Source organism: Podarcis filfolensis (assembly GCF_964270895.1).
Source record: "Podarcis filfolensis genome assembly, chromosome: 12".
NCBI classification, from domain to species: domain Eukaryota; kingdom Metazoa; phylum Chordata; class Lepidosauria; order Squamata; family Lacertidae; genus Podarcis; species Podarcis filfolensis.
In genome coordinates this window covers 40,511,144-40,529,861 of record NC_139614.1, presented here as the reverse complement: position 1 = coordinate 40,529,861, position 18,718 = coordinate 40,511,144, and the positions used below count along the sequence as shown (strand labels likewise).

Sequence of the window (18,718 nt, the reverse complement as noted above, 5' to 3'; positions counted from 1 at the left end):
CCATCACTTGGGAGATGGAGGGGTAGCTGCATTATTAAATTACTTAGATTAACTTCTTCCAAAATAATTTGTTGTTGTTGTTTAGTCGTTTAGTCGTGTCCGACTCTTCATGACCCCATGGACCAGAGCACGCCAGGCACTTCTGTCTTCCACTGCCTCCTGCAGTTTAGTCAAACTCATGCTGGTAGCTTCGAGAACACTATCCAACCATCTCGTCCTGTCGTCCCTTTCTCCTTGTGCCCTCCATCTTTCCCAACATCAGGGTCTTTTCCAGGGATTCTTCTCTTCTCATGAGGTGGCCAAAGTATTGGAGTCTCAGCTTCAGGATCTGTCCTTCCAGTGAGCACTCAGGGCTGATTTCCTTAAGAATGGATACGTTTGATCTTCTTGCAGTCCATGGGACTCTCAAGAGTCTCCTCCAGCACCATAATTCAAAAGTATCAATTCTTCGGCGATCAGCCTTCTTTATGGTCCAGCTCTCACTTCCATACAAAATAATTTAGGGGCAGGCAAATTGAAACTGATGTCACTCGCTGGCTTAAGACACCCTGACCTTCACATATATGATGTGATTCCAGCTAAAAAGTATTTCCCTGCTCAGAAAGAAGTGAAAATGTTTCCATAGCAGCCATCCCATCTCATGAATATGTCTCATTGAAGAGACATTGCATTGAAGTCAATGGGACTTAAGAGTGTTCAGTATTACAGCCTTTATTCTCTAGGCTCATTATAATTAAAACTCCCATCTTTGAGCACCAGCGGATGCACAATAGTCTCTTTCCAATATCTTGGGAATTACATTGCCAACTCTTATTAACGCTAATGGGAGTTATGTGCGTAAGTCCCTGTTCATCTCGACAAGTCTGTGCCCCCAAGCATTTATGTGTTATGAAGAGATGTTCTTGTAATGATGCTTATTATAGGGAGGTTTGATGTAATTGGTAGGACAGCACAATAGTTTATGTCACAGGCAACAGTGACAGACCAGAAACTGGGTGTACTGTTTAAGATCTCTTTGTTCTCTTTTCAGTGACAAAAGTTGGAGAGTTTAAGGGGCAAAGCCTCTGAGATTTATTAGAATGATGCTTGCAGTGGTATTACAGGTATGACAGAATATTTAATAGCATCCTTTCTTCAGATTCAGTGAAAGGAAAGATAACCTACACTAAGACACTAAGATGCTCCATTGTACAAAAACATGCTATTAAGCGTAAGATAAACCTTATACCAAACCATCAGTACTATACCAGTACTATTTGAAAGTTGTGGTTTTTTTAATGTATTTTTTATTAAAGATTTCTGGGCTTACAAAAGTATGTGCAATGTCTCTTTTTTTCAAGTTACATTTTCTACAGGTCAGTTTCATTTGTTGAGACATTGGTGTTACATTAGGAAGAAAGGGGGGAAGAGGTGGAGGGGGCCATGGTGCGTGGGGGTGGGGTCGAGTGGCGATGTTTCTATTTTACTTAATGTATGTGTGGGGTTTTGTGTCAGCGTCGTTTGTGCAGGTTCTCTTTGTTATTCGCTTGTGTTGCTTTGGAGGTGAGAGAAGTTGGGGTTGGCCTAGGGTGCGGTTGCTTGTTTGTGGTTGGCTGTGGTGGACTTTGTTTTCATGTGTGAGTTGGGTGGGTGTTTTTGAATCAGGTTAGCCATATTGATTCGTATACTGTTGGTAGAAGCTTGTCGTTGTCTTGTTGGGCTGTGTATGTAATAAAGGGGAGCCATAACGGGGTGAAGGCATCTTCTTCTATTTGTCCCCATGTCAGTTTCAGTTTATTGGTTAATTTTTCTAGTAAGGCTGTTTCCCATACTATTTAGTACCATTGGTCCATGCTTACTCCTGACAGGTCTCACCAGTGTCTGGTTATGGTGTTTCTGGCTGCTGAGAGTAGGTGGGTTATGAGTTCTTTGTGATGTGAGTGGGCATTATTGTCTTGGAAAATGTTTAGCAGGACCAGTTGTGGGGTGATTTTACATACCGTATTTCTCATATGGCTGTTGTCCGGAATAGAAAGTTGTTTTTTTAAAAAAACTAACAAACCAAAAACATAAGTACATTTTAATGGTGTATTTGGTCTCCTACAACATGACTTTACATTCTAGAAATCTGGAAGCAGGACAGATCAACATGCTGGTGGTCCTGCCTTTTTTATCTCAGTTTAATAAGTTTATCATTTCCTCTTCTCATTTTGTTAATCAGTTATAAATGTTTCTGGTACATTGCATTTGGTATGAATAAATTTCATTTGCTCCTATGGTACAGTGCCATGGAATCTATTTGCATGAAGGGTGGTGGCCTGTACATGGGACTTTAAATAAAATAAATAAATCTTCCAGGGTGAAATCCAGTGGTGTCAATCCAGCAGTAAAACAGTACAGTGGTACCTCGGTTTACAGATGCTTCAGGTTACAGACGCTTCGGGTTACAGACTCCGCTAACCCAGAAATAGTACCTTGGGTTAAGAACTTTGCTTCAGGATGAGAACAGCTAAAGTGGTACCTCGGGTTTAGAACAGTTTCAGGTTAAGAATGGACCTCCAGAACGAATTAAGTTCTTAACTCAAGGTACCACTGTACACCACTGGAGAAACAGATTCTGCAACTCCCTGCATGCTCCCCAAATTTGCTCTAAATAGTTGAGGGACCTTCCAGATCAGATTGGGGAGGGGAGGCTTTGCAGGGAAAAGGAGATGAATACAAATCAATGGTGCAACCACATTTGGAATGCTGTGCACAGCTCTGGTTGCCTCACCTCAGAACGGATATTATAAAGTTATAAAGAAAACATTCAAAGAACGGTGACCAAAATGATCAAGGGAACGAAGAGTTTAGTAGTAGTAGTAGTAGTTTGGATTTTATATCCTGCTTTATCACTACCCTAAGGAGTCTCAAAGCGGCTAACATTCTCCTTTCCCTTCCTCCCCCACAACAAACACTCTGTGAGGAGTCTCAAAGCGGCTAACATTCTCCTTTCCCTTCCTCCCCCACAACAAACACTCTGTGAGGTGAGTGGGGCTGAGAGACTTCAAAGAAGTGTGTCTAGCCCAAGGTCACCCAGCAGCTGCATGTGGAGGAGCGGAGACGCGAACCCGGTTCACCAGATTAGGAGTCCACCGCTCTTCACCACTACACCACACTGGCTCTCAGTTTACCTATGAGGAAATGTTGCAGCATTTAGAGAAAGGTGGCATGACAGAAGTCTATAAAATTCTGCATGGTGTGTGGAAAATGGAGAGAGAAAATGTCATGGCAGTGCACAGTACAATCACTATAGTGTACAGTTATAAAATCATAAAATACAGAACAAATAATCAACACTACATCAAATTAATATTCTAAAAATGCTTGGCAAAACAGAAACCTTTTCGGCAGGCAATAAAACATCTAAATTGTAAGTGCCTGTCTGATTTAAAAAAGAACTACTGCATCTTTATATGACTTGAGCAATAATACTTTAAAATGTTCACATGTAAGTTTCTTAAGTTTTAATTGCTGGAAAAGAGAAAAGGGGAAGGGAAGAAAAGCTAGTCCCATCTGACTTTATATTTCCCCAAAGACCAAATTAAGTTTACAACTAATGAAGACTATATGCATTTTATTTGTTAAATGGGGATTTCTGCAGGTGTCAAGAGAGGAGGTTATTGCCATTTCAGACATGCAATAAAGAACGGGATTCTGTCTCTTGCATATTTTTACAATGGAACAAATGGGGCTATGTTTCGCTGTAAAATTTCAAAAGGAAATACTTAGCAATACGTATACTGTGTGGCATGAAGTAGAAGAGCTGTTCACAAGGAATGCAATTATTTATGAAATTTTTAAAATGTCAGCCACTACAATGATGTCTACATTAAAAACAGTCGCTGCTAGTGTTTGCTGTTCCCGAGCCTTATGAAATAAACACAAAGGTCATTCTCCAGGTTGTGATTATCTTGGAAGCTGGCGTCTGGAACCACCAACGTTTGTTTTGCTGATAAAATTCAGCTCTCTAGTCATAAGAAATAGCCATAGGAAAATATAAATTTCTCAAACAATCAAAGAAAGATAGGATCTCTTTGGTCTTTTAAACTTGCACCTTGCAAGTTTCATATAGCTCCTCATAAATTTATAGGATCATATTCATTTCAGCCGAAATGTTCTATCATTTTTACTGAAATCTGTGAAATCTTTATTGACTTCAAAGAAAATTATTCAAGCTCTGTAGATATTTATCCCAGTTTAGAGTCTCTCCAGCACTTCAGTGTAAGCATCAAACATTTATGCGCATTTCAATGAAAGGAGCAAGTCCACATGGACAAATGTTTATGTTGATTTATTTTCTCTATATAAACAAATACTTGTTGATGGTGGAACTTCATGTGTGCATTGATGCCCTCAGGCCCATAGGACATCATATATGAACTATTTTTTTAGAAGGAATAGCAGTACGTTTGCAGATTAACTATGCATAAAGTGTATTTTGAAAACAACAGGGATTTTACTCCCCTTTCTGTCTGGAAAGACCACATTTTCTTAGGATGTGACAGAATGACTTCATGAATTCCTCACTATTTTTTTTTCAAAGTTCTATTTCATTTGAACATATGCTCCTCTTCTAATTGTTTTAAAAAATATAAAATCATTGGATTTTTTAATTATTTTTTTAATTACCATGTCTGAATCCGCCCATCTTGCAGTCATAACAGTGAGCTGTCACTATGCTTTGGGTCATGTGGCTGACCCTAGCTAACAAGCTGTTCCTGCGTTTAGGCTACTGGGAAGTTTTATTAGCCTCGATTTCCCCCCATTCTAAACACATAGTTATTTCTCAAGGCCCATATAAATCACAAGGTCACATAACTCATAAAAGCTGTGACATTCCAGGGATATATGATACAAAGAAGCTGAACTCAGGCTTAGTGGCTTTAAATTTCTATGGGATGTTTTATCATAATATCAATCTAGTTATAACTGGGGCTGTATTTACATTTTAGCTTAAACAGCACACACAGTAAAAATGGCACTAAAAGTTACTCGACAGGATCGACTTTTATATACTGAAATTATGATGGGTACCATGTTACAACTAGCTGTAGTTTAAAATCAAGATAATATAGTTCAGCACTAAAGAGGGTTTAGAGAAAACGTTGATTGGTTTGTTAACAGATATTAGAGCTTTGTTTTCTTGCAGTAACATGGATAGTGTTGTTTTAGTGATTGATAGTATAATCTTAGACATGTCTACTCCAAAGTTAATACCTATTCAGTTCAGTGGTACTAACTTTCAGGTCAGTGAGTATAGATTTGAAGCCTTAAGTTCCTTTTTTCCATATTTCTCGTATGGGAGATGTTTGAAATTGACATTCCTAGAGCAGAATACCAAGATACAAACACAGAGCAGTTCCTGAAAAAAATCACCCATGTTTCACCCTTGAACCCTGACAAAGGCCAAGAATTATAGAGAGCTGGAATTGCTTGAGCAGGAAATGATGTTAATGGTTTAATCCTTTGCAAGCCTACTCAGAAGCAAATCCCATTGAGTTCAATGGGTTTTATTCCCAGGTAAGCGAATATAGGATTGCAGCTTTAGGAGAGATGAGGGATACATGGTAGAGTGTAAGACATTATTTCCTGTGGTGTTGACACACTTTTTTTTTTTTTATCCCACGGTCCTCTCTGGTCAGATACTTTTTTCAGGTATTCTAAGGCACTGCAATTAACAATCAAACCTGCAAACAGAGACAGTAACCAGAGAGGCAACAATTCCTGTATCACACCATTCTTCAGCACCCTTCAGAAATACCCATTGTCTCCAGAAAGTTATGCCAGCTGCACTTAAAGGGGCAGTGTGCTGGTGGGAAATACCTTGCGTCTCCAGCTCAGAGTTGTACCAAAATGATTATCAGAACTGCTTACTTTGATAGTAGTAGTAGCAGCCACCTGTGTAGGTGGCAGATGGGGCAGGGAGTGATTCTAGACATGCCCTTGGTGCAATTAATCATCCATCTGGTAGGGAGAAATCCTCAGATGGAGAAGTGTGTGTGCAACCCACTCTATGTATGGTGTTATAAACAACTCAGGGGTCTTTGAGCAAAGGGGTTAATTTTAGTTTTAGACTAAAGACTAGACCAAGTCTGACAGATTTCTTTTTATTGCAATGACAAAAGCATACAATGTTCTTGCATTTTTAAAAAAATCTTTATGCTGCACTCCTGTATACATTTACCTGGAAATCAATAGAAATTAAATCTAGATTAGATGATCCTGCAGAGGATCACAGTGTCTTCAGATCTGAACATTATTTGTATGACAATATATTACCAAAAAAAATTGCAATGATATATAATTTTAATGTTATCTAAGTGTTGCAGTCCTCAGTAATTGTGTGCAGTAAATGTGTGCATGCCAGACATACTGGCGATATGGACATATAGGGGAAATCATTAATCCATACTAATGATGCATTCCTTAGAGCAATTCCATGTATACTCTGGAGTCAATTCACATGGAGTTCATTACAGGGCCTAAGCCCAAGTAAAGGGTGTAGAATAATGGAGCCTTTTGAGTGCTTAGCCATTGGCCGTAATGGTCTTTCATGTTTCTGAATGGAATTATTTATATACTTATCAATCATGTTCCTGCATTTATAGATTATCACTCCCTGATTACCCTGGAGGAAAATTTCCATAAACTGTATTATAGAGCTGTAATGTACACTGACAGCCTGACTCCTCCTTTAGCCTCCTGTTTTATTAAACAAGAGCCCTGGCCAAAGTGCTGGTCATTGATTAACCTCAACAGATAAAGTATTTCAAATATTTGAAATGCATTTTAAAGGAAAAACTGATAACAGTGTAATAGTTTTTCTTAGCTGAGTTTCTTAGCTTACGGCCACACATATCTTAACTAGTAATTGCTGATAAACCAGGTGTTGAAATCATTCTGGCTGACGTGATTCATAGTTCTTACTATCATCAAAAGGGTCCTCTAAATTTCCATGGAACGTCAAAGGATCACAAGGATATCGTTCTCATTATGGTACAAACTTTATGCCCGGCGCTCATTAGATATTCCAAGAAAGGGACCTGATGATTCCATACGTACCAATTAAGAGACCTTATTAGTGCATTCAGCACTACATGTTAAACAGCATCAAACCAAAGGCAAATCATTAAACCAGTCGGGCACATCAAAAGCAACACTTAATGGGTTTAGTAGCTTTTTTGTTTTGTTTTATATAGATACATTGGTTGTGTTCACTCTGCTCAGAAAATTGCACTAATTGGTTGATTATTATTTTTAATGCTTCTGGTCTAAGTCCTATTATAGTTTTTATTTAACCCTTGAGGGTTTCCAGGTTTCTAGCTTACTAAGTGGCAGCTCTCATTGAGCCTTCATTCATTCAATCGTTTGTTTATTCTCTTTATTTACAATGTTTGTAAAATGCTGCAGTTCAACATACGGTCTCCAAGTGGTTTACATAATAAAGCCAACAAGTAAAATGTCACAAAATCGTAAAAACAGACGTAAAATTGAAATCATGGGCGGGGGAGAGACCTTAAAAGATGACAGCCGGATGTGAATTGAAATGATCTATCAATATAATGGAATCAACTCCTCATGAAAAAAGATTTAGAGGTCAATTCACAAAAAAGAAGGCATTCTTTTTTAACCCCATTCAGAAAATCCTGGAGAGCTCCTGCCACTCATTTACACGATACTGATCTAGATGAATCAATGGTCTGGTTCAGTATAAGATCGCTTCCTATGGCCTTCTAGTGATTGCTTCTCCCTCCTATCATGCATTTCTTCAATGCCCCATAGAAAGTCACTGCCAAGCAAAGTTGTTAACAAATCCCAGTATTTTACAGAAACAAAATGATCTGTAAAAAACAAAACAAAAAAATGCAATGAAACTGGAGAATGGATAAATACCAATGAATCAGAACGTTGAAAAATGACTTGGTAATTTCATAAATCTTGTGACTTTTGAGCTATACAGCCAATAAAATCAGACTGGGTTTTTTATTTTGCAGAGAACAGTGGAAAGTTGGCAGAAACTAACGTTTTGCAGTGAGGTAGGGAGGCGAACAAGTTGTAAATGACTCTAATGTCTTCCATATGTCACATTTTTACTTGGGGACTGGATCTGGAGTAATTAAAGGCATGTGAATTTCCTATAAAGACTGAACTTCACCAGCTTGACACTGGAAAACGCCATCAAATCTGAAGTCTTTAAATTGCTAAGTGTTTTCTCTCCCCACACCACCACCCAATTTGAAATTCTTGCATTTCGGACCATTTCTTCTTTAACAAAGGGAAATCTTATTTCCATGGCTAAAAATAGCATTTACTATTATTATTATTATTATTATTATTATTATTATTATTATTATTATTCATGTGGTATAGAAACATTTCAAAATTATAAAACTATTCTAAAAGCGGTCCTCATTTGTAGTATAATTTAATAATCACATTAAAACATGAGTGGAAAACCTGTGGCTCTCCAGGTGTTGTTGGACTATGGCATCCATCAATCTTGACCGCTGGTGATACTGGTTGAGCTGAAGGGAGTTAGGAACCATCAGCACTGAGAGCGCCACAGCAGTTTTTATTTTAAAAATAAAGGAATCAATTTATCCTAATATAATGCCATTACAGTTATAATATAATTACCATTATTTTCACCAATATAAGCATTTTTGTCTGTGTTTACCCCTGTCTTTCGTAGAACTGCATGACAAAATTTGGGGAAGTGCAAATTTTGAGGGACTGCTGTGTTTAAGTTCGCCTGTTGGTGTGGGAAAGGCAAATAGTATAAATTTGTGTTACAATGCAACCCAGACCCCACCTCCCCTAGTTAGAGGAGAGGGCGTGATGTGCATTTGAGGAGCAGAGCATGCTGTGTGTTATCAGGGGCTGGCAGGGCTCTGAAGAATGGGTAGCAGAGGATGAGGGCAAGAGGCTGATCCAGAGGAAGAAATTTATGGAGTTTTGCGCTTGGCATGAGCCAGGGCTGGAGACCAGGGAAGAATCTGAGCAGGTGGAGATGGGAAGAGGAGGTGCAGAATGCAGAGCAGAAGTTGGGGCTGGAGGAAGAGATGGCACCTGAGATGGGGGGCATAGAATCTCCTCCATCCCCTCATTTGCTGTTCCCCAGGACCAGGAGGGACTTGAAGAGACTAATACAGCAGCGACTTTTCTGTAGGAGAAGTTGCAGGTTGCTTTTGTGTGTGCCATCACGTGAGGGTGCTTAAAGTTTGGGTGTCGTGCTCACACTCTTGCTCTGGCAGCTTGGAGCACAAGAAGAAGAGGAGGAGTTTGGATTTGATTTCCCGCTTTATTGCTACCCTAAGGAGTCCCAAAGCGGCTAACAATCTCCTTTCCCTTCCTCCCCCACAACAAACACTCTGTGAGGTGAGTGAGGCTGAGAGACTTCAGAGAAGTGCGACTAACTCAAGGTCACCCAGCAGCTGCATGTGGAGGAGCAGGGACGCGAATCCGGTTCCCCAGATTACGAATCTACCGCTCTTAACCACTACACCACGCTGGCTCTTCTCAGCACAAGCCTGGGAAGGCGATGCCAGCTGAGAGACAAGGACAAGATCACTGCACCCACTGGCACATTCGAAGGACAGCAGCAGCTTCTTTGCCATTCAAAGCTGGATAACTCTCCATCACCAGATTTTAAGACGCTGCTATGAGCACCAATATAATCTATACACAGAGCACAGGTTGCTTTCAAAAGTAGCAAACTCAAACGCCCTTGCTCTCTGCCTTGCAGGGTAAGGGCTTGAGTCTGTCAGTTTTGCTGACAACCTCGGATCTGTGTAACAAATAGTTCTATGTCTTATAATCTCTTTCTGGGTTAGGTAGCTGCTCTTTCACATTTGTTTTACGTTTACTTATACTTCACCACCTGGTTTAACATCAGTGGTGGGCATCCAAATGGAAGTTTTATTTTGTGGGCATATCCACAAGGCAGCTGTCCAGCATGCCCCCAGTTCGATTCTGTTATACGCAGCCAGAAACCAAGGCAGTCTACCAGGAAATATCTTTTTCTCCCATGACACCATAATATACAGATAGTAGAAGGGTTATACAATAGTGACAGGTAACACCTCGAGGTACTTCTTAGAAGGAAACATGCAGAAAATCAGCTAAGCAGTAAGGAAATAATACAGCACCATCTACTGGTTGGAGAGGTCATTTACACCTTTGTATTTTACAAGTGTCCTTCAGATTGGACAGCCTCTGCTGGCCCTGAGTTTTTTCAGGGGCAAACTACTCCTGATGCCAGGTACATGTTTAAACAAGTGTGCTTAACCTTTTGCTTTTGTTTTAAAGAAAAAGGAACTGCAGAATCCCAACCTGGATTGGGCTGCATGCCTGTTTTCTGATGAAAAACGTACTTTAGTATATACTTTAAATTGAGATTATGCTCCAGATCAAGATCTGACCGCTTTTTCTCCAAAATAATGTCACATGGTCACTAAGACCAACATTGAAGAAGCATGTGAAGCTTCAGGTGGTCCGCAGTGTGTCTGCATTTTATATATATATATATATATATATATATATATATATATATATATATTCTAGTTGTATTTTTATTGTTTCTTTTATATTGCATTTTATTGTATTAATATTTGGTGTTTAAGGAACAAAAATGCAATTAAAAAGCGTGTTCTCACTAAAGGAGAGCACGTGTTGCGGATGGGGCCTAGCAAGACACCCCATAGTTGCCAGGCAGTATAAGATAGAGGGGCCTGGCAAGGATTGGCTGTTTGAGTTGCTGGGATAAAATGGATGTTGCCAATTTGGGGGTGGGAACAGGTTATTTAAACAAGGTTTACAGCAAGCTGCTTTCTCTTTCAATGTGGGAACCGGATCACGTGGAGCACTTGGACTGTCTGGAGGACAGTGATGCAATCTTCTCATTGTCTGGTTACATTTCTTTATTTCCCCCTTCTTTTAATCCTCTTTAGTCCCTTAAATAATTTAATTCCCCTTTCCTATTCGATTTCCCACCCCATCCCTTACCCTGCCCTGTGGGAAGATTCTCCCTGTATCTGTGGCTTGCCTTTCCCAATAGGGAGAGAGTCCCCGTTAGGGGCTTTCTTTCGCAAAAAAGGTTTCCCCCATTTCTCCTGTTGTAAATTGTGGGGCTAGTCAGGGCTGTTCCCAGCTTAGCTGGAATCGCTTTCGTTTATAGCACCCCCGAAGGTTGGCTTTATTTGAGTGTGTGCAGCGCTGTTGGCCAAATGTTAATCTAGCCTTGGGCGGGAGCACTATATTGAGTTCCTTTAATATTGCTATGAGACTAAGATTCTCAAGAGCAGAGGCAGGGAGGCCTATTTGGCCTGCACATAACTTCCAAGCCTAAGTCTGCTACAGGTAGCAGTTAATTTTTAAGTCTCTGATGGACACATTCATGCCTGGCCTAGCACGTGATCCTAGGGCTTTGCCCTAGAATTCAATGGCCTGGAAGCGTTTCCGGCCTGAATAGTGTCCCCATGTGGTCCATGAAGCATTGGTTTCACCGGTTCCTTACATTGTTTAGTTTTTGCGGACTATGACAGGGCTTTTGCCGGTAATGCCTAGGTTGCAGGATTGGTCCCTATATGGGACAGCTGCATGCTCCCCCATTGCTCTACCTGGACACTTAGGTCCAGTGTCGAGGGTCTTTTGGTGGTTCCCTCACTGCGAGGGATGTAACAGGCGCCACGTTTGCAATATGCAAGCGGGAGAAAGCACCTTTGCGTGCCCGCATTGCAGTTTGCTCTGTGCGTTGCAGGGCACAGCGCTGCACGGGCTGCATTTGCATTGCATTGCATGAGAGATTTGCATTTGCATTGCACGGAGGTTGTGCGCATTGTATGGAGGGTGTGTGTGCATTGCACGGAGTGTAGTTGCATTGCACGGAGTGTAGTTGCATTGCACGGAGTGTGTTGTTGCATTGCACGGAGTGTGGTTGTGGGCGCATTGCAAGGAGTGTGTAGTTGCATTGCACAGAGTGTGTGTGCATTGCACAGAGTGTGTGTGCATTGCACGGAGGGTGTAGTTGCATTGCACAGAGTGTGTTTTTTGCATTGCACAGAGTGTGTGTGCATTGCACGGAGTGTGTAGTTGCATTGCACAGAGTGTGTAGTTGCATTGAACGGAGTGTGTAGTTGCATTGCACGGAGTGTGTAGTTGCATTGAACGGAGTATGTAGTTCCATTGCACGGAGCGTGTAGTTGCATTGCAGGGAGTATAGTTGCATTGCATGGAGGGTAGTTGCATTGCACAGAGTGCGTTTTTGCATTGCACGGAGTGTGTAGTTGCATTGAACGGAGGGTGTAGTTGCATTGCATGGAGTGTGTAGTTGCATTGAACGGAGTGTGTAGTTGTGTTGCATGGAGTGTGTAGTTGCATTGCACAGAGTGTGTGTCTGAAAAGGAAGCTGGCTCGGCAGCAGCTTTGTCGGGACTTCTTTAGGGGTTCTGGCCAGCGTCAGCCCTGTAAATTTACGTATTATGATGGCAGCACAAGATGCCCCCTGCCCAAGCAGGGGCTGGAAGCTGGCAAGCAATACCTCAATACCTTTTGCCCATATTCCCATTTTATTTAGGGATCCAGATGGATATCGTTTGCTAAAACATACCACTTGCCTATGGAGAAGCTGTCTGCCTTGAAGGAAGTTATTTTGTAATACTTCCTCTGTAGCAAGTGATGCTTCATCAGATCCGATCTTGCTGGGTCACTTAATTAATCTTGCATGCAGAGTGGTTGCCCCAGGCCGCCCCTTCCCTTTCCACTAGGCCAGGCTGCCTGCGGCCTGAGGTCCCCTTACCTTTCTCATATATGCAATGGGATCTCATGCAATGGTTGCAATTCCTAAATGTATGCAATAGTAGTTGGCCATGGCAGGATACCTGGAACTTGCACAGGGATTTTCAGGTTCATGCTGATGCTGCTGGATCTTTGCCCTTTGGTTTTTATTTCAGGGGCTGCTGGTGTGCAAAGCCATGGCCTCAAGCCCGGTATGGTGAGGCAATCATGTGATCTAACTTTTCTTGAGTTTTCCCCATTGTAGTAGCAGTTCACATGTGGCCCGAGGAGTTCAGTGAACATCAGATCTGCTTTTGGTCTGATAACCAGGTAGTGGTGAGCGTCTTGGCAAAACAGTCCTCACGCTCCAGCAGAGTCTCCGCCCCTCCGCTCACGCTTTTGAGCTGCGCCGCTTAAGGTTTAATATTGTGCTTTCTGCTCTCCTGATTACGGGATCCTCTAATTATGTCACTGACACTCTATCCCATTTTCAGATGGAGTGCTTCGGATCCTGGGCTCCAGACACTCAGCTACTGCCAGACTTTTCCAGACCACCTGTGGCATTTTGACAACAATTAGTAATTACAGAGAGCAGCAGCTTCCATTTCCCTTTCTGCTTTTAGCTCTTATGGGAAGGCCTGGATGGATTTCTTAGCCCTAAGCTGGCAGTCCTTGGCCATTCCGATGAACTGGCCCCCATCCTCTGAGCATATCCTGCAGTATTTGGTCCACCTGCTGCAGATTGGGCATGCTGTTATAACTATAAGAATTCAGTCCGCTGCAATGTCTGTTATACTGAAGCTTTAATTTTCAGAGACCTTTGTATAAAGTTTGTAGTGCGCAGGGCCTTGGAAGGTTGGAATAGGCTCCAACCTCATAGGACAGTGGGCAGGAAGTCGGTCAATTTTACCTATGCAGTATCTGCAACAAGCTAAAGCTTATTTGCTGGTAAAAGATCAAGGCGAGATTCCTTTCAGTATTCCATTGCATTTTGGTGCACTGAGGGTTGGGGAAATGGTTGTTGGAGCCAGCACGGGGCTGAGAGTCTGGAGGCTTATTGCTTCAGGACTTTTCCTTATCTGCTTTGGAGCTTGTCATTAGAGTTGGGAACTCTAAAACAGACTTAGTGGGCAGGAGTGCCACAATCAGGCTTCCCGTTACAGGTGAGGAGGGCCCTTGCCCAGTTATGGATACCAGAAATATTTGGCTTTTCATTCCCCTGGGGGCTGGCCCGCTCCTAGTGCATGAAAATGGGTTCCTGTTAGCCAGGCATCAATGTGCTTACGTCGTGCACCAGTTATTACGGCCTGCGGCTTGCCTACCGCTGAACACGCCTCATTCCTTCTGAATAGGGCTGCTGCAAAGGCTGCACACTGGGGGCCTGTCAGTAGACAGGATTGTGAATACGGGTCATTGGAAGTCTGACGCTGACAAGGGTTATATCAGGAAGTGTCACAATGATGTCTGTGCTGATGCTTGTCTGTTACTTCCTTTTTTCATAGGAGCAGCTGTGCGCATTTGGGCCATAGCATACACTCGGCTGGCAAGCGCGCTGACGAGTCTGGACTGGGGCGCCATCTCAGTCTTCCTGCCCATGTGAACATATACTGGATGTCCAGATGGGGAATGCTTTGGGAGGAGATCCTTCCTTTGGTGCGGTCAAGTGTGACCTGTGCAGGTCCTCCCGCAGTGCTGGTGGTACAGCTAGGCGAGAATGATTTGCCGTCTTCCTCCAGCATAAGTTTGCATTCCTGCATGCAAGAGGGCTTGGTTCGAGTTGATGGCAGCTCTCCCTGGACTCAAAATAATTTAAGGCATTGGTTCAAGGTGATCTGGAGGGGGGGTTTGAGCACCTGTCCCCTCCAATGTGCAAAGATATTCCATTAAAGGAATCCAAGGATTTGCCATGCTTTTGTCAACCCCTTTCGAGGGGTAGGGCCACGCAAGAGTCCTTGGGAGCATTTGGGGTGAGCTTGAGTCTGATCCTGGTTCATTGCTCCCCAACGATGTTTGCTTGTACTGACGATATGGTGGGGCCCAGTCGTCAGTGCTGCCCTGCTGAGGTCAGGTGCAGCTAGTCGGGAACCAATGCCTAAACAAACTACCACCGAGCAGGCCAGAAAGCATGTTAATATGGCGGTGGAAAATAAAATAAAATAAATAAAGTAAATAAAATAAAATAACAAATAAAATAAAATAGGTCCTTGCTTTAGGTGGCTCTGTGATATTGCACCCTGCTGTTTTTCTTCAAGGCTGTTGCCCTCTTTAGGGCAGATGGGGTGCATCTTTCCCCTATGGGGTACAACACCTGGCTGGATGCGGTTGCTTTGGGATTCATTGCTCCCCCACAATGTTTGCTTGTACTGACAATATGGTGGGGCCCAGTCGTCAGTGCTGCCCTGCTGAGGTCAGGTGCAGCTAGTCGGGAACCAATGCCTAGACAAACTACCACCGAAGAGGCCGGAAAGCATGTTAATAAGGCAGTGGAAAATAAAATAAAATAAAATAAATAATAAAGTAAAATAAAATAGGTCCTTGCTTCAGGTGGTTCCGTGATTTTGCACCCTGTGATTGCCTTCAAGGCTGCTGCCCCCTTTAGGGTACATCTTTCCCCTATGGGGAACGACACCTGGTTGGCTACGGTTGCTTTGGGATTGAAGGAAGGGTTGCATTTGTGAGTGGTTTGGCGGTGAGCTAAGGCTCTGTGGCGGTTAGGCATTGGTTTAAATTGGTTGGTGGAGGGGTATGGATTGGCTGTGCCTGCCCCTCCAATGCTGCTGCTGCATGGAAATTCTGTTAAAGGAATTCAGGGGCTTACCATCCTCTCGTCCAAACCCCTGGAATCGGGTGCGGGCCGCGTAAGCTCCTGGGAGCATGCGGGGAGAAGCTGAGGGTCTGTGTCGCAGCTCCAGTTATCCCTGATCTTGTTCCTCCACACTGGCTCTCGCTGGAATCCGGGAGTCAGTGCTGTCCCCCAAGGCGGGGGGGACAGCTAGTCATAACCAATGCCTAAGCAAGGCGGTTAGGCATTGGTTTAAATTGGTTGGTGGAGGGGTATGGATTGGCTGTGCCTGCCCCTCCAATGCTGCTGCTGCATGGAAATTCTGTTAAAGGAATTCAGGGGCTTACCATCCTCTCGTCCAAACCCCTGGAATCGGGTGCGGGCCGCGTAAGCTCCTGGGAGCATGCGGGGAGAAGCTGAGGGTCTGTGTCGCAGCTCCAGTTATCCCTGATCTTGTTCCTCCACACTGGCTCTCGCTGGAATCCGGGAGTCAGTGCTGTCCCCCAAGGCGGGGGGGACAGCTAGTCATAACCAATGCCTAAGCAACCACTCACAATTTGTATGTTTAATAAAGTTGTGGCCAAAACTATGCCAAAAACCTTAAACAAAAATTTATGAGTGATGTGTGAGTTATTGGGGTAGGGGTGTTTTGGGGGACCTCAGCACGCAAATCATACAGCATCTAGCACAGCGCATTACAACTGCTGCAACAGGAAGAAAAATCGTTAAGTGGTCTGGCAAGGCCCTCAGTAATTTTCGTGGCGTCCATTGGAGGGGGCAAAGTTTGAGAACCACTGGCATGGACTGAAACTTTTAAAGCATGTGTGAAACGTAGGGTTGGGCGAATAAGTGCTGCACAAAAAATGCCAAAACTTAAAGAACTCAGCTAATTAGCTAGGTTCTTTAAGATATTTACATGTATTTTTAAAGTTTTTTTTTCCTTAAGAAATGTATTATTTTGAGTATGCCTTAGAGCAAGTGTCTCAAATGTGTAAGCTGTAATAAGAGAAAGCAACAACCAGTTTTGTACATTGCATATATCTTTGGCTTTATCTTTCTAGATAAACTAATAGCACCCTATCTGATCTCAGTGTCTCTTCATAACAAACCTGGGATTTGTATTGGGAAGTCTGGCACCCAGGTTGTCCACAATATGATGTCAACAGCTGTAAATTCCACAGTCTCAGCCTATCGTCAGCATTGGTATATGGGTCTATTGAAGCACTGGAAGCAGGAAGTCTTCCTTCAAGTAATTTGTGGCTTTTGCTTCTCTCTCGCTAGTCTAGCTGTGTGTGAAATAAAAACAACCAGATGTAATCAAACATAATATATCCTTTGCTTATCCTAACTTAATAGCAGACCCAAATGTTAATAAAACTTGGCTGCAATCCTAGCCATCTCTATTCAGAAGTGAGTCCCATTTAATTCAATGGGGCTTGCTCCCAGATAAGTGGGGTTAGGTTATGATTGCAGCTCTTGTTGGAAATGTTCCTTGCTTTCCTCCACAAGAATCAAACTGATCTGAACACCCATTACTTAATTGTGATTGAATCTCATGCTATTTTCTGTTTCCCCCTAAAAACAGCTATGAATTTTGCTGTCTGTTGCTGTATGTTAATACACAGACACCCGAAACTCACATGTGCTATTGTTTTGAAAATACAACCTTCCAAACATTTTTCACACCCCTTACACCCTCAGTCTCGTATGCAATACCCAGAGTTTATGGAAACAGCTGGTATTTTAAGCTGCTTCCAATAAAGGCAGATTTCCTCTACCAGGTGTCTTGAGCGAAACACCCATGGGGAGGACTTGCAATACTCAGAGGAGAATATTCAACACATAGATCAAATGCTGATTGATAGGATCAAGGGGAACAATTCTAGCTCTGAGCATATATACTGCATGAACTCATAAAGCAGAAACTTTAAGATCCTATTGCCCATTGACATGGAAATCTCTCCAGTATAAATAATGTGCCAAGCCTGACTCCTTTAGGAAGAAGGATGGGATAGGAATTTAATAAGTAAGTTGGTACAGTAGCTGACTTCAACACTCAGCAATGCTATACAATTGTCTTTACTACCAACAGCAGTGTTTGCAATGCATCACGTATGAGGTCACAGGTTTGTTCAGAAGGGAAAAAAAAACAGACATGGGCAATTCACTGTTGTCTAATATTTGAAGATGGGAATGTGGAATTCTCCCCAACCTGTATTTTGGAGCAGGTTTACAATGAACACGATCTCATCCTTCCTTTCTTTAAGTTTTTTTAAAATAACTGCTCCCTACCCTTTTTCCTGAAGCCGTAACTCAACGCTTTCAAAATAGTCTTTTGCAATCCTCGCATAAAGATCCTTAGAGGATTCTATGTTCGTTTGCAATTCTGGCGGGAATCTTTCCCAGACATTGCTTTTACTGAACCATAAAATTATGACTGTCTAGTAGCAGCATGTTCAGCCCCTGATTGTGGAACTGGAAAAGAAATGGGGAAAGATTCTCACCCTGCCCTTGAGCCACTTTCCATTTAACAGGGAGCCATATGCAGCCTGCCTTAAAACACAAGGAGTGCTTCTGCTCTGTTCAAGCCTGCAAACATTGTGGAAATGAGATTTCTCAGGAGAACCTAGGGAGTGCAAATTTGATTGTATGGTGATGTTTATTTACCATAATCTGGGCATCTACCCAAACACAAGCCACAAGTAGTCAGATTTTGTTTCTCCCATTTCCCCAAATACCACTGCTGTTTATAACACAAAGCTTTAAGCGGTACTTGGCTACATGTCTGTATTCAGATAGCCATGCTCTTCTAGACCCTGTAGAGCTATAATGTTGTAAAAATATTTGCCATGCCATTGATAGCAATAACAGAGCAATGATTTTGCTGGCTGGGAGAGCCACAAATGCAAGCTCAGCATCCTGGGATGTGTGCCAATCCTGTCTGGGTATGCTGCTGAAGTGACACATTTAGTCTCCTTAGAGGAATGCCAGTGTGCCAACTTGCATCCCTGGCACAGCATTTTCTAATGACAAACTTATGGAGTGGAACTGGTACCAACTCCAGAGGGAGATGCAAGCTGCTTTCCCTAGCTTCTTCAGTAACAATGCTGTTTTCAAGTTGTGAATGTACATTCTCAGGTT

General features: G+C 42.5%; 1 protein-coding gene and 1 long non-coding RNA gene across 12 annotated transcripts in view; both read left to right on the top strand.

Annotated features, from left to right (window-relative positions):
- The window catches only part of NRP1 (neuropilin 1), a 139,763-nt gene that overhangs the window by 40,290 nt on the left and 80,755 nt on the right, over nt 1-18,718 (top strand). The window lies entirely within an intron of this gene.
- Nucleotides 931-3,342, top strand: LOC310745287. The gene is made up of 2 exons (XR_014540065.1): nt 931-2,831; nt 3,148-3,342. It is a non-coding gene; the product is annotated as an uncharacterized lncRNA (long non-coding RNA).